Source organism: Acanthochromis polyacanthus, chromosome 3, assembly GCF_021347895.1.
Source record: "Acanthochromis polyacanthus isolate Apoly-LR-REF ecotype Palm Island chromosome 3, KAUST_Apoly_ChrSc, whole genome shotgun sequence".
NCBI lineage: Eukaryota > Metazoa > Chordata > Actinopteri > Pomacentridae > Acanthochromis > Acanthochromis polyacanthus.
In genome coordinates, this window is record NC_067115.1 from 20,938,482 (window position 1) to 20,953,282 (window position 14,801).

Below are 14,801 nucleotides of genomic sequence, written 5' to 3' on the forward strand. Positions count from 1 at the left end.
CAGCTCTCACAGGGAGAGCTGACAAGCAGTCCCTTTTGGCAACAGCATCTCCTCACTCTTCTTCACCCCCTTTTATTTCCTTTTCCTCATCCAGTCTTTCTCTCCTCTTGTCTTCTGTCTTCATTCATTTCCCCTTCTTTCTTCTCTTCACTGCTCTGCTGTCCTCTGTGAAGGAAAATGGACATAATGTCCCACAGGTAATTGCTTTTTCTCACATGCAGTCAAATGTGCTCTATCTGCTCTCCCTCTCTCTTTCTCTTTATTTTCTCCATCTACTTCCCCATGAAGCAGACACCTCTGACTACACACTGCACATATTCATGAGCCCATATAAATGTATACAAAGCATTTGTTTTCCTTTAAACTTCAGCTCTGTAATGGTACAAAACACACAAAGGTAAGCTTACCCATACTGCACGACTAGCAGAAATCATTTTATTCTCAGATTTGTTTAAAAAAAGAAAAATTGATGATAGGCAGAAAAAATATAAGAATTACAGATGGCTCCTGTCAGGTGTCTGATTCTGGACCACTTTGGTTTCAAAATAACATTTTCTAGGTAAGTCGCCTAAATTGCTCATCCTGGCAAAATAACTTACATGGATTTCAGACAGTCCGGAATTGGTTTTCTATCACAGAGAAGTGTGTTTCATGGCAGCTGCAGGAATGACTGACGCTGTGTCTGTTTGGGCTAATCAAAGGAGTGCTGGGTCACCTGTTTCATTTGACAGATTAGAAGCCCTCATTCATCTTACACACACATGCAGCCATGCACAAACACAGCCGTCTGAGGCCATCGCAAATTAGCACGGGCCGTCAGTGTTCCCTTGCCAACTGGCCTGTAACCAGGCAACGTTGGTCGGTGCGAAGATGTCTTCAGTTGGTACATGTATGCACACACACACACACACACACACACACACACACACACACACACACACGGGGCCTGATATATGGACAGATGTCAGAAACTGAGGTATTACTTTAAATCTCCAGACCTATGATCCCCTCACTGTGCTGGACTGAAACACAAAGATAGCGTATAGGCATGCCGACTGTGTACCAAGACTAAAGCATTTCATTTGTAAACCCTGATCCAAATCATGGAAATATTTCAGATGCCACTAATGCCTGTCTTAAAATATGCTTTCCCATGTGACCTTGATCATTAAGAATTCTACATGTTTATGAGGCTGAAACAGAGTACATTTACTGAACAGCGTGCTTTTAGCAAATGAATCCTTCAAGGTAAAACTGAACTGGTGGCAAAATTCATTTAGTATATACCTGGGAAAAATAGATGTCAGACTCATTTTAGTCCATGTGTGGACAGCAGGCATTCTAACCAAGACAATGATAAGCACTTCATTCTCTCAAAGCTTTAGGTGTTGCTAAAGCAGCTATTTGACTGCGCGATCTCTGTCTACTTTTTTCAAGTGTGCTCTTCTTGTTTCCTTTGTGATAGACACTTTAGGTTTGAATGGTGTCTGTAGAGCTGCTATTCTGTGCAACCTGTGTTCAGTGGCTCTGAGCAAACCTGATGTAATATTAGTTTCTGCTGAAGGTGTGAAATGTGTGACCTTTCTTTTTTCAATGCAACCAGCCAACCCACTGCTGTAAATAATACTGTCATCCACTTTATCTTGCTTGGCTAAATAAGGCTGTATAAAAAAAAAAAAAAATCACAGCCACTCTGCCTTAAGCAAATAATCTTAATAAGAAAACTCACTTCCATGTAACCATAAAGCACCTCGGAGTAGCTTAATCCAAATTGAATGTTTCTAGGCAACACTGTATCAATACGCTTGATCAGTCAGCAGCGTGTTCTGTCTCTGTCCCATTGACATCTCTGCTAATTCCCAACACATCACAGCAGCTCGCTCCACACACAGCTGAGATTCATAACCCGGCACCACACAAGAGGACTGCACACCCACTCGATGTCCCTGAACATTCATTCCCCACACTCGCACACACACTTCATGGCACTGTTATTTCACAGAGCCTGTTTACCCCCCTACAAGCTCGATCCCTAAAGTTTAAAACCACATTGCTCTCTAGGTTTAATGATATTCCAGACAGAAAGGCACTCAGATGTCCAGGACACAAGATGCAGTCATAATCTCATCGAGGCTTTTCTTTGACAGATGCTGCAGTAGCAAGCGCAGGAAGACGTATCATGCAGGCACTGGATGTCATTACCTCCGAGTCCTGCATTGCTAGCTGTCAGATCAGACTAAGCTTGTTCCATGAAAGTTGACCATTGTAGGAACTTTGGACAAACATGTACTTGCCCTCAACCTCTAAGTGTGAATGAGTGAATGCATGTTTTTCTGACTTTGCGCAGGTTTTTTATAAAAAGCTAATGACAGGAAATTTCTACGCCATTTGTAAACAATTAGCAGCATGATGTGAATGTAACATTATAGCTGGGGCAGGCTGAAAAAAAGCAAAAAGAAAAAAAAGCCCTCCTCCTACAGCTCTGTATCCAAAGCCTCTCCCAACAGTTGAGCTCAAGCATATGAGCACACTTCATAAATGCAACACAAGCTTTAAACACTGGACCAGAGTCAACCTTCAGTGAGTCAATCCAGGAATTTGTCACATCATTCGGCTTCTTATGTAGCTAAACGCTACCTTCAGTTGCCACAGCCAAGTCTCAGCTGAAGTATGTTCATCCTCAGTTTTTTTGGGTTGCTTTTCTGTGTCGGTAGTTCTTGACAATCATGCGATAGCAACCTTTTCTTGCAGAATGAATAATTTATTTAAACAGACCATCTGAAGGGGCATGAATGTCTGCATTTTTAGAGAGTAGGAAGATTTCTCTTTTTTTTGCCCTCTGATTCCAAAAAAAAAAAAAAAATACTGCCTATCCAAGTTTTAACTGCAGACCCAGAGCCTGACATGAATGAATAGACATACACCAATCAGGCATTACTTTATGGCCACTGACAGGTGAAGTGAAGAACACTAGTTATGTCTTCACATGTTCTTGAGTTGGATGCATTAGGTAGGAAGTGAATATTTTGTCCTCAGAATTGATGTCTTAGAAGCAGGAGAAATAGACTGGCGTAAGGATTTGAGTGAGTTTGATAAGGGCCAAATTGTGATGGCTAGACGACTGGGTCAGAGCATCTCCAAAACTGCAGCTCTTGTGGGATGTTCCCGGTCAGTATCTATCAAAAGTGATCCAAGGAAGGAACAGGGGTGGACTGGCGACAGGGTCATGGGCGGCTAAGGTGCTCTGATGCACGTGGGGTACGAAGGGAATTCAATAAATGAGCTACTGTTGCTCAAATTGCTAAAGAAGTCAATGCTGGTTCTGACAGAAAGGTGTCAGAAGACACAATGCATCGCAGTCTGTTTTGTATGGGACTGCTTACCTGCAGACCAGTCAGGGTGGCTATGCTGACTGGTCTGCCAAAAGTGTTAACAATGAGCACGTGAGAATCAGAATTGGATTGATGGCACGTCCTCATATCCAGATATGCACAGGATCAGGAGTCATAGACTACTTAAACAATATTTTCATGATAATCTTACCTCTCATGTGTTGTACAGTTGCCCAGCATTCACCATTTGTTGTACATATGATATTTTTTTAATATTTCTATTATATTCTGTATCTTTCTATTTAAAATGATTTTTCAACTCTTCGAGCGCCCTCTCCTTGTCCTCCTTGTTGTACGCCTTCCCGGGGTTAGTCCGAATCCTTTTTTCTGATTGGCTGAGACGAGACATGTGACAGTGTGCATCTATTAGTGATCGGAAGCATTCGGGTCGTTCCGGTCATAATCGGTAGCGCTCTTCAGTAAAGGAGACGCGGTTTGTTATTTTCTTTGATTATCGCTTGGCAAATTACGAAAAGGTTGTAAGTTAACCCTTTTTTCACATTTATTAGGCAAAATTAGCTTAGCCACCGTGGCTAAAGATGCTAAAAATGGCTTTCTCCATCCTGAGGAAGGCTTCGCCTATGGCGAAGTGGCGAATGGCTAGGGCAAGCACAGATAATGATGTTTAGTGTCATATTCTTGCCACTTCTAACAAGAAAACAATAAGCTTTGTACAGCTGTGAGTGCTTATCCAGTAGACACTGAGTATACAAGTGGACACTGAGTTGAATGTGGGGGTTTTGCAATGCTATGTGTCAGCATGGCAACAAAAGCCACACTGCCAACACAGACACACTTTATATACAAACAAATGTGGCTTTATTTTTACACAAATCAAGTACATATATAGGACCACATCTGTGATGTTACTGTAGTAAAACTGTGCCTCATTGCTTCTGATAGTTATCATTTTTGTGGGTTCAGGTAAATATAGTTGAATTAGAAAATCTTGTATATTAGTGTTTGTGAAAGTTAACAAATGTAATAATAACTTATAATAGTTTTCTCCTTTCTCATATTTTAGAAATAATTGTGGAAAAAACATCTAAGAGTGGATGGAAGAAAAAGAGAAAAAGATGTGTTTCCAAAATGATCTGCCTTAGTGTGGACATGGGTTGGTTTGGTGTGACAGAAGCAATACAGAGCAGGACAGAATGGTTGAGCATTTAAAAGAGAGGCGAGAAATGAGAGAGAAAGCTGTACTGCCCCCAGGGTGTCTCCAGCAGCAGAGGGGATTGCAGCAGACAGCAGAATGGCCCTCAGCAGGCTCTCTAGCATGTGTTCAAATAAGCACTTTACCCCCTGTCGCTGCTTGTGAAAGCATTCATACTGGTAAAAGGCACGTATGGAAACACAAATAAACACACACAAACAAAAACACACAACAGGACTCAGACTTGTGACACACACAAAATAAACGCACCAGAAATGAAAGCTTACACCACAACAGCTGCAAATGTCACGCTGAACAAAACACAAATGGGAGTTTATTTGCCAAGAGACATGCAAAAGTCAAAATCTTGGTCGAGCACACACATATGCATGCACACAAGGCCATGAGACAGTTTTTATGTCACTCAGGCACAGGGCACAGGCAGGTCAGCACAGAGACAAAGATGAAGATTGGTGACCTTTTCTCCCCAAACCTCCCCTTTACAACGAGGTGAGAACCCCTCATTACCGGCAGGCCAAACCCTCTATCAAACATCCCTTCTGCTCTGCGCATTCAGCAGCTCTTCACAGAATAAGGAGAACAAAAAGAAAGGAGAAACATTTGTTTAATGAGCCATCCCCAGGCTGTCTTTCTTTCCTATTCAGTCCCTTCTTCTGCTACAGGCCTGCCCTCAGGTCAACTCCCCCAACAACACCATCAAATCCCTGCACCACCGATGGCAGCGGTTCCATTCACTATGGAGATTTATGATCTCTAATAGCTGGCAAATGGACCCGAGGTTGGGCTGCCCCGAGGGGAGGTCCCAGACTTATTTTCTTCAAATCTCAAAAAGAAAGGGATAGAAAAAAAAGAGGCGAGATCCACAAGGCTGAGGACGGGGGTGCAAATCAGGCTCTCAGAAACATTTTCAAGGTTGCCATCTGGGTCGGGTGGGACCTTTCAAACTGTCAGTCTTTAACAAGGACCCTTCCTCGACCAGAGGGATTGCACTATAGAGGCAAATGGCACATTATACTAATATGAGGGACAAATGCCTTCTGTCACTGCTGACATTTCACTTCCTTGTGCTGTTTTGGGGCAATTTTGGAAGCAGGAGCTTTTATTAAGCGGATACAATCAGGCGGTCAGTCAGTCAGCTGTCTCCTGATTCCTGGCAGTGGTAGAAATTCCCACTAGAGCACCCTCTGTTCATAATCCTATTCCCGTAATCCTCAGAGGTCAGTGGGTAAGAAACAATCGCCACTCTCTCTGTGACCAACTCCCTTTTCCTTTTAAGGTAAGGGAAAAAGTGACTGCTTTCAATCTGCATTACTCAAGCTGGAAAAAAAACTGCTAAAGAAGTAAGGCAGATATGCAGCATTCATCTAACTGGCAAAATACTCACGACCACTTGATTTTTGTACTCTTATCAAGTGTAGATGGAACTACACATTATTGCAGAAATAACAAATACAACAAACAGGAATTTATTTAATAGTTGTTAATTTTGAAAAACTAGCATAACGCTGTGAGAAAGAAACACATTTTCTTTCTTTCTAAGTAAATAAGAGTGATATCCTTCTCATGGCTCAAAAAGCAACAACCAGTCACATCAAGCTTAAAATCAAGACGAAAGCAGTGGAAAAAGGCTGTCCAAAGGTCACAAAATCAATCTACCACCTCACAAAGTACCAGGTTACATCTTATTAAGTGAGTGATTTCATGTAAAAATACAACTTGATGCTTTTTATTCAGATTAAACAAATGACAGATGTTACTGCCTTCTAGTGAGGCTAAGTGAACTCTCTCGTGACCATATGATTTAACAGATATGTAAAATGCTTAAATACTCCTTCCATCTTTGTAAAGTTTTACATTTTTCTGTTTCTTCCATCTCTCTCTGTATGATCAGTCTGAGAACACTCTTTACTCAAACTCATTTCTTGTTGAGGTGAAAGTAAGATCAAGAAAATGAAATGAACTCTGAACAGAAAATAACAGGACAAACAGACCACATAGCTAAGTTTGTCATTCCAGTACAACACATATACAATACATAGGCTACATCACTCACTCCGACTGACCTTGACTGAAGAATCAATTTTTTAATGGCAAACATCATTTACAGCGCCTACAAAAAGCATTCATCTCTTTGGAAGTTTTCTCCTTTTATTATTTTCAACATTGAATCATGGCCAATATAATTTAGTTTTTTTGACAAGAAATACAAAAAAGACTCTTATGACAAAATGAAAACAGATTTTTAAGTAATGTCAATAATAAAAAGAAAAAAAATCAACTAAGTGATTGCATAAGTATTTACCCCTTTAAAGTAACTCACCTAATTCAACACAGGCGCAGCCAATTGGTTCTAAAAGTCACAAAGTTAGTAAAATGGAGATCATCTGAGTGCAGTGAGTGCATCTTACATGATTGCATTATAAAGAAAGCTGTATGTGGAAGGCCCAGCCACTGGTAAATCAGTCATCCTAGCTATAACTACACCATGAAGACAAAAGAACACTCCAAGCAACTCTGTGAAAAGGTTATTGAAGAGCATAAGTTCTGTGATGGATACAATATCCAAGTCTGAATATCCCTTGGAGCACAGGTAAATCCATCATTAAGAACGGGGAAGAACATGGCACATGCATCAATCTGCTGTGAGCACTGTGTCCATAAAAAACTGAGTGGCTGTGTGAGAAAGGAACTAGTGAGAGTGTCCATCAAAACTCCTATGAGGCGGCTGAAGGAGTTAAAACCTTTAGCTGCTGAGATGTCAGAGACTGGTCAAACAACAACTGTTGACTGCTCATTATCAGTCAAAGGATTTTGGGAGAGTGGCAAAGAAAAAAACAATGTTGAAAAAAGCTCATTTTAAATCTTGGCTGGAGTTCACCAGAGGGCATATGGAAGACTTTTAAGCCAACTGGAAAGAAAACCTTCTTTGGTCTGATTGGACTAATATTGAGTTTTTTGTCCATCAGACTAAATACTATGTTTGGCAGAAACTAAACACTGCACATCATCACAAATACACCATCCACACTGTCAAGCATGGTGGTGGCAGCATCAGTCTGTGGACATTCTTTTCAGCAACAGGTCCTGGAAGTCAAGGTAGTCGGTAAAATGACCGCAGCAAAGTATAGGGAAATCCTCAAAGACAACCTAACGCCATCTTCAAGAGAACTGTGACTTGGGAGAAGATTTGTTTTCCAGCAGGACAATGACGGGAAGCATACAGCCAAAGCTAAAACAGAAATGGTTTAAAGACAACATGGTGAATATTCTGGAGTGGCCGAGTCAGAGCTCAGAACTTAACCAAGCTGAGAAGATGTGACTTGACTTGAAATGATGATCCCCATGCCCCCGTGCAACTTGACAGAGCTTAAGCAGTTTTGCATGAACAATGGGACAAAATTGCACTGCCCAGATGTGCAAGGCTGATGGGGACCAATCCACGAAGGCTGAATGCTATTCAGCCATTGTGGCCAAGGTGTGTCTACTAAATGCTGACATGGTTGAATACCTATGCGGTGACTTATTACATTTACAGTTCAAGTTTTTAATTAAATGACATTGCTTTGTACAAATCAGTTTTTTATTTGACATGAAAGCCAAAAAAGCCTAATTAAATTGAACATAACAACAGAAAACTTCCAAAGGGGGCAAACCTTTTAAAGGCACTGTGCCAGATGCAGCTCTGCCCATTCAAATGCTGTTACTGACATCCAAATAAAAAGTTTATTTTGGAAAGACTCCGCTGTGAAGAGTGATGAATAAATGGGAGTCCTTATTCCACCTGAAATTGAACTGTGAGCTATCACAACCTCGGCAGCTGCAGGAGATAAGTCTTATCATAATGACACCCTCAGAGCCAGACCCTGACAGGCACCGTGATGAGCCACAGTATCTGCGAGTGTGACTGCAGTACACCTCGTACCAAAGATAAGAATACCCCCATCTGCCCCAGGAAATTTGAGAAGATTTCTATTAGACACTGCAACATCGTCAGGATGATAGTGTTGTCATTGGACTGGATCATCTGAAGGCTCGCTTGGGCCTTGTTTTCACACACTTTGGTTGGTGTGATTCCAAGTGAACAGCTGGAAATAAACATGAAACTCACTGATGGGGATTGAATGGTACAGCCCAACCCGGTCTCACGGGGATTCGTGAAACTGTCACGTAAGTTTTAGTTTCGGTTTCATGCGCACCAACACGATTTCGTCATGTTTTTCGTGCCGCTCACCACGAAATGTTTTTCGCTGTGGTAATCACATCTGAAAGTGGTTTATACCGGCGGATTCATGACGATCTAAGCTGTCCATCGGCGTATACTGCTTGTGTGATCGCGTTTGCGGCCGCTGGCCGCCGGACATTCTTGAAATTCCTATGCAAATTGGTAAGTGTACCACCGGCTTATGGTTAGGTTATGGTTAGGTTATGGTTAGGGTTATGGTTAGGGTTATGTTTAGGGACGATGTCATGCAAAATATAGCGTTGGATTCGCCACGGTTTTACATTAAAAATATAATATACACATTCTTTTGAAATACGTTCTGAGTGGCACGAAAAGTCCGCCGTTTAAAATACATTGGTGCGCATTTCGTGGTGAGCGGCACGAAAAACATGACGAAATCGTGTTGGTGCGCACGAAACCGAAACTAAAACTTACGTGACAGTTTCACGAATCCTCGTGCGATCGGGCTGTACAGCCACATTTGGAGGTGATGTGACTGCATAAAACACAAACTCAACATCGGGTTTGCAAAGGACTTGGAACAGATTGCCTGAGAACCTTTTATATTCAGTACTATAAAACGAATTTTCCTTAGCTTAAAGTCATTTACAGCACTTGTCCCATCCTATATGTCATCCTAATGGTTACTGTTGGTATTCAAGACAATACAGCCCAGAACAAGAGGATGTTCAATGGCTAGTGGGGAGATTCTCGAGAAGCCTCCAAATTGGTGCAATAAATAAGGTTTTCATTGCCCCAAAGCACCAAGTGATAATAACGGCTCTCCAAAGGGCTGGACAGAGATATGTGCTCAAAGAGCAGTGGCATTAAAACTGACTGATTATTTTATGAGCAAGGTTTGAAAAAGAAGAGCAGAACTAAATATGAAGTGACAGTTTGTGTAACGGTTTGCAGTTCTTTGTTCAATTCACACCACCAAATGAATGAAATGAAAAATGGGCGTGAAACTTTTACTTCATAAATGGATAACTGTTTCAGTTTAATCTCTGGTAAATTTTTAATTGTTCACATATGCCTGGTTGCTTCAGAATTAGATTTTGGCCAAAAAATTGCCAATTTTCCATTTTCACGTTTTGCACTTTTGGTGTTATTGTACCATTAGCACTCAGACGAGTAGCCAACAGCCAGCCATAAATCCAGTAGCTTAACCCCATTATGCATTATATAGCACATTTGACCATGAAATAACCCTTAATGTGTTTTAATAAATACATACAGTATGCATAATTTATTAAATAAACACTCAGGTTTTCCTTGAATAAGACATTTTAATTTAAAGAGACTCTTGGTTTAAAAAAAAAAAAAGGTTAAATGAGCGGGCGACCCACAAACAGGGGCTATAGTCCCCGATGCAGCAGCCTGGGTTTGATTCCAGCTCACAGTCCTTTTCTGCAGGTCTACTCCTTACTTTCCTGTCTGCCTCTTGTCTAATCTGTCTAATAAAGCCAAAAAAAAGCCCCCCCAAAAACCTTGAAAAAATAAAGAAATAAAAGGTATAATAAAAGAAAGACTAAATAAATAAAATCCTTCAAATGCGGAGACAATATGTTGCCTACAACCATATTATAATAATACTGTCTTCATTTTCATTTGTTTATGTATTCAGTTATGCAGTCATTCATATGTATGGATCACTGCACACACAAACTCACAATCTCTGGGTCAGCTGTGGGGGGCTGGGGGCAATCTTAACAACGACAATATTAAGAATTTATTGTCCTGTGGCTTCAGTCTATTAATAATGCTTTCATCCGTCTCCAGACCTAAAATCACAGCTCCCAAGATAGTGTAGCCTGGAAATGCTGGCCTATGTTTTGTATATAATCCAAAGGCAGTAAGGGGCATTGCATTCTGTATTGCCATAGGTTAATTCAGCTGAGTTTATAATAGTACAAGCTCTAACAAATGTTGCAGTTGACCCGACTTTGAATGCTTTCTGTGATCTGGGTTTTAAATCATAAAATAACAACCACTTCCATTGTCTCTCTCAACATGGTAAGCGATGATAAGGACATGAGGAAGCTGCACCGCGTTAATAATTACTGAACAGGCTGGACATGGATCAGCCCAAATACTGACCTTATTCAGCTGACGTGGCCTAACGTGCCCAATCCACGCGACCATCCAATACTGTTTTATTTTTCTGACATTCTAATTCTTTTGTCACTTCAATTTGCATTTGAGCTGCCAGTTACGTTTATTCAGTGATGGTTTTCTTACAGTAATGTCAATTTACATCAAAGTAAGTTTGATGCAAAATGACTTCCCCAAAGAAGAAGACAAAGAAAGAATTTTTGCGTACTTAGAATGTCGCTGCAGTACTGACAACTCAATTATTAGATCAGTACATCCTTATATCAAAGTCGAGATCCTTGGCTGTCAGTATTAACTTTCATGACCCAACCACCAAATCTAGAAGAATTTCAAACTGCTGTACCATGAAATGAGCAAATGTCACAAGACTCTTGAGCTCCAGCCCAACGGCTTACGATAGCATATTGCATAGTATGCATCTGCATATCTGCATGTCTGCACTGTGAAAATATGAAAATCTCTATTTCATTGACAGACCATTAGATATTGTTTGTGCATTCCACACCGGTAAAGCGAAGAGTGTTTACATGTCGCCATCTTAGTATTCTGTGCAATGAATCTAATAGTTTTCCAACATTATAAAGACATTTCTCTACAAATTCCTGTTCAGTCATGGGAGATGGAGGATCTTCTCTGATGCTCAGACTTCACAGAAAATGCAACTAAGTTACATTGTCTGTGTTGATCTGTGATCTAATTTCTCTATTTTGACATCAATCTTCACCAAAGAATCATAGACAAGGCATCTGGATGAGTTTTTACACACTAAATAACGTGTATTAAGCATCTGGCTTTATGAAGACGCACCAGGAGTCAGCAAAAACACACAAGATGTTAGAATTTCATAAACATCACAGCAGGGAGTAAAGGGTCCAAAATGGCTATAATTTCTGTTGATCTGCTTTTTGTGTTGTGTGATGTTGGTTTTGTCCTTGTCAGTTAGCCACTTCAGCACTTTGGCCCGGCTGGCAGGCTTTGGCAGTCATGCCCTGTAAGACGACACAGAGGGGACAGGACGGCAACGGGGATCAGTGTGAAAGCTAAGCACCATCACTCACCTTGGAGCATTTGCTGAGCCTGCCGGGCTGGGCCAGGAAAAAGGTTGCCATGACAACAGCAAAACAGTCAGGGCAACATCTGAGAACAACCTGGTACTTTTATCTGCTTTTTTAGCGCCCCCAAAACTTCAATGGTTCATACTGAAAATTATACTTCATACTTTACTTTTTCTCATAAAAATCATGATTTACAGAAATTCTTAAAATGATGTCTTTTTCACAGCATTACAACTGTTTTCAAAAACTAGTTTGACCCTTTTCCTAAATCCTCGTTAAAAAGTAAGACTAATGCAACCTATACTGTATTTATACACTTACATTGCTCATGACTACAGCATGTGCTGTAGTTCTCTGGCTTAACAAAACAGAATAAATGCATGCAAACCCAGATTGCTGAAAGATGAGTAATGTTTCATTTTCTGCTGATTATTTGCAATAGCTCAACTACTCAGTGAATGTCAACGGTATCATTCTCCCTGCCTTTCTATAGGCGCTCTGATCTTGAAACTGGGACAAACACGAAGTCTGAAGAAAGCCACTTGTGTGTTTAAATCATTTGATCTGGCAGTGCTTGTCAGACAGATGAATCTGGCTACCACAGACCCAAAGCTGACTAGCACTCCACTAGTGGAAATTGGTTCTATTCCTACATATAAGTGAATTTTTAAGCGGAGACAACACTTTGGGGATCACATATATTACGGTTTAGCAAGGACAACTCGAGAATGTACTACTAAGGAAAACACAAATGCGAGAGAAAGTGCATCCTGGCATGTGATCACTTTAAAGGGTAATTTTGAGCAGATTTTTATGAAACGACAGACCAAAAATGCTTCTAAACAAACATCTAAAGTTTTTAGAAATTGTGAGAAGTTCAATCTGAACCCACTACCTACTGGTTTCGCGTGGGTGTATATAAAGCATTACCTCTGATTTATGCGCGTCTTGCATTCTCTCGTCTACACCACAGTCTGCCGTGACTGCAAGCTCTCCAGGGAGACGAGGAGAAGAAGGAATAAACAAGGAGAGGCTGCTGAAGCAGTTTTGTTAGAACAGTGCTTCACGGACAGCTGAGCACATAGTCAGACAAATTGATATGAAAGCCAACAACAATTTAGAGTTCAAACCCAGAAAATGTAGCTGGCGTTGTATATCCAGCACACGGGCATAAACATCTGCGCTGGTGGTTGTCAGCTTTTGTTTGCGTTGGTCATCAATGCGCCATCTGTCCCAGTAAGGACTAAACTGTTCCTCTACAGGGAGAACAGAGGGGAATGAAAAAGTTGGCTCGGTGGAACACTCACTGTGGAACATTCCTTAATGGGAAGTGCTTGACTGAAGAGGCAGAAATCAGTTAACACAAGCAATCAAGCACGCACATATACACATACACACACAGGTGCACTCAGCAAACACAGGGTTATTGTACCTGTGTCAACACTGCACCTGTGAGGCTTCACAGCAGGCCTGCATGGCCTATGGTATAAGAATGTGTCCTAAAATATCCCCGAGATCTCATTTTGAAGATTCAGACATATAAACAGCTTCCATTTAATGTTCCGCAGAACCCTGAAACCACTGAGCTAGAAAACAGAACAGCAGGCTTATAAGTCTGTCACACACTCACGCACAGACACACAGCCTCCAGTTGTTGGTGTGACGGGTCACGACCGCCTCTGTCAACAGTTGTGTAACTACAACCTGTGGGAAGATTAGGGTTTTAGTGACAAGGAAAGAATGGAGCTGCACTGGGTCTTTTGATCCCATGAGGATCACAATGACAACCCGAAACAGAAAGTTGGATTCTGTTAAACACTGTGGCTTCATTGGTAAGTTGAAGGTGAAGGAAAGGAAAATGGTCTTTGACTGACAGTGAAAAACAGTAAACTTGCTGCCATGTGTGAAGCCACATTGATACATTCTTGCTTGTCCCATAACACTACAACCACACCACAAGTACCAGTAGCTAGTCAAACAGCATCTGAAATCTATCCCAGCACCTTTCTAACCAAAGATTGATAAACCCTCCATGATGTCAACCATTGGGTTTCTGAGAAGTGGTTTTGAAGCTCAGAGTTGTGTCTGACTCCAAACTCCTGCCTAATGCAAAAATGAGAAAAGAGTTGCAGTGTGAGTAGACCCTGCAAACATCACTAGTACATGAACTGTCCTATAACAGCATTCAGCAAGTGGCATGACTGTAATTATGGAGGAATTTAAGCTTTAATACAACCTTTAATACAACCAAATAGGTGAGTTATACCAAAATGTACCCCGTGTAGAGCAGCTATGATCAGAAAAGTAGCTATAGTCACCAAAAACATTTTGTTCCAGGCCGTAGACATGTTTATTTCTGCTGTAAAGTTGGGCATTTTAACCTAGGCATCTCAGGGGATTTACTCACTTATAGAGCCATCCTCAAGTGGCCTTTCAAGAAACTGCAGGTTTTGGCACTAGCTTCATTTTTCAGCACTGGATGTTACCACTTGCCATAAAGGAGAGCTTTTGAAAACTTGGATCTGACATTTTCAATTTGAAAATAATCTTTGGTGAACATTTCTTGACAAAGCTTTTTGCTATATTTCTGCTAAGGCACCATCTTCAGAGAATTACACAACCTATATTTTGAAAGACAATTTTTAATACAGGAGTTACTAGTTGGTTACTCAGCAGATAGTGTTAGAAACTGCACATCGCTACCTTGTAGTTGTTTGTGTACAAGTTACTGTATTGTTTTTAAGTTATCCTTTTGTTTTTCACTGTGAAGCACTTTGGTCATCCTTTGGGCTGTTGTAAAGGGCTATAGAAATAAACTTTGATTGATTGATTGATTGATTGAT

At 40.9% G+C, this 14,801-nt stretch overlaps 1 protein-coding gene across 5 annotated transcripts in view; it reads right to left on the reverse strand.

The window, feature by feature from the left end:
- Positions 1-14,801, reverse strand: part of rhbdl3 (rhomboid, veinlet-like 3 (Drosophila)) — a 70,892-nt gene that overhangs the window by 48,160 nt on the left and 7,931 nt on the right. The window lies entirely within an intron of this gene.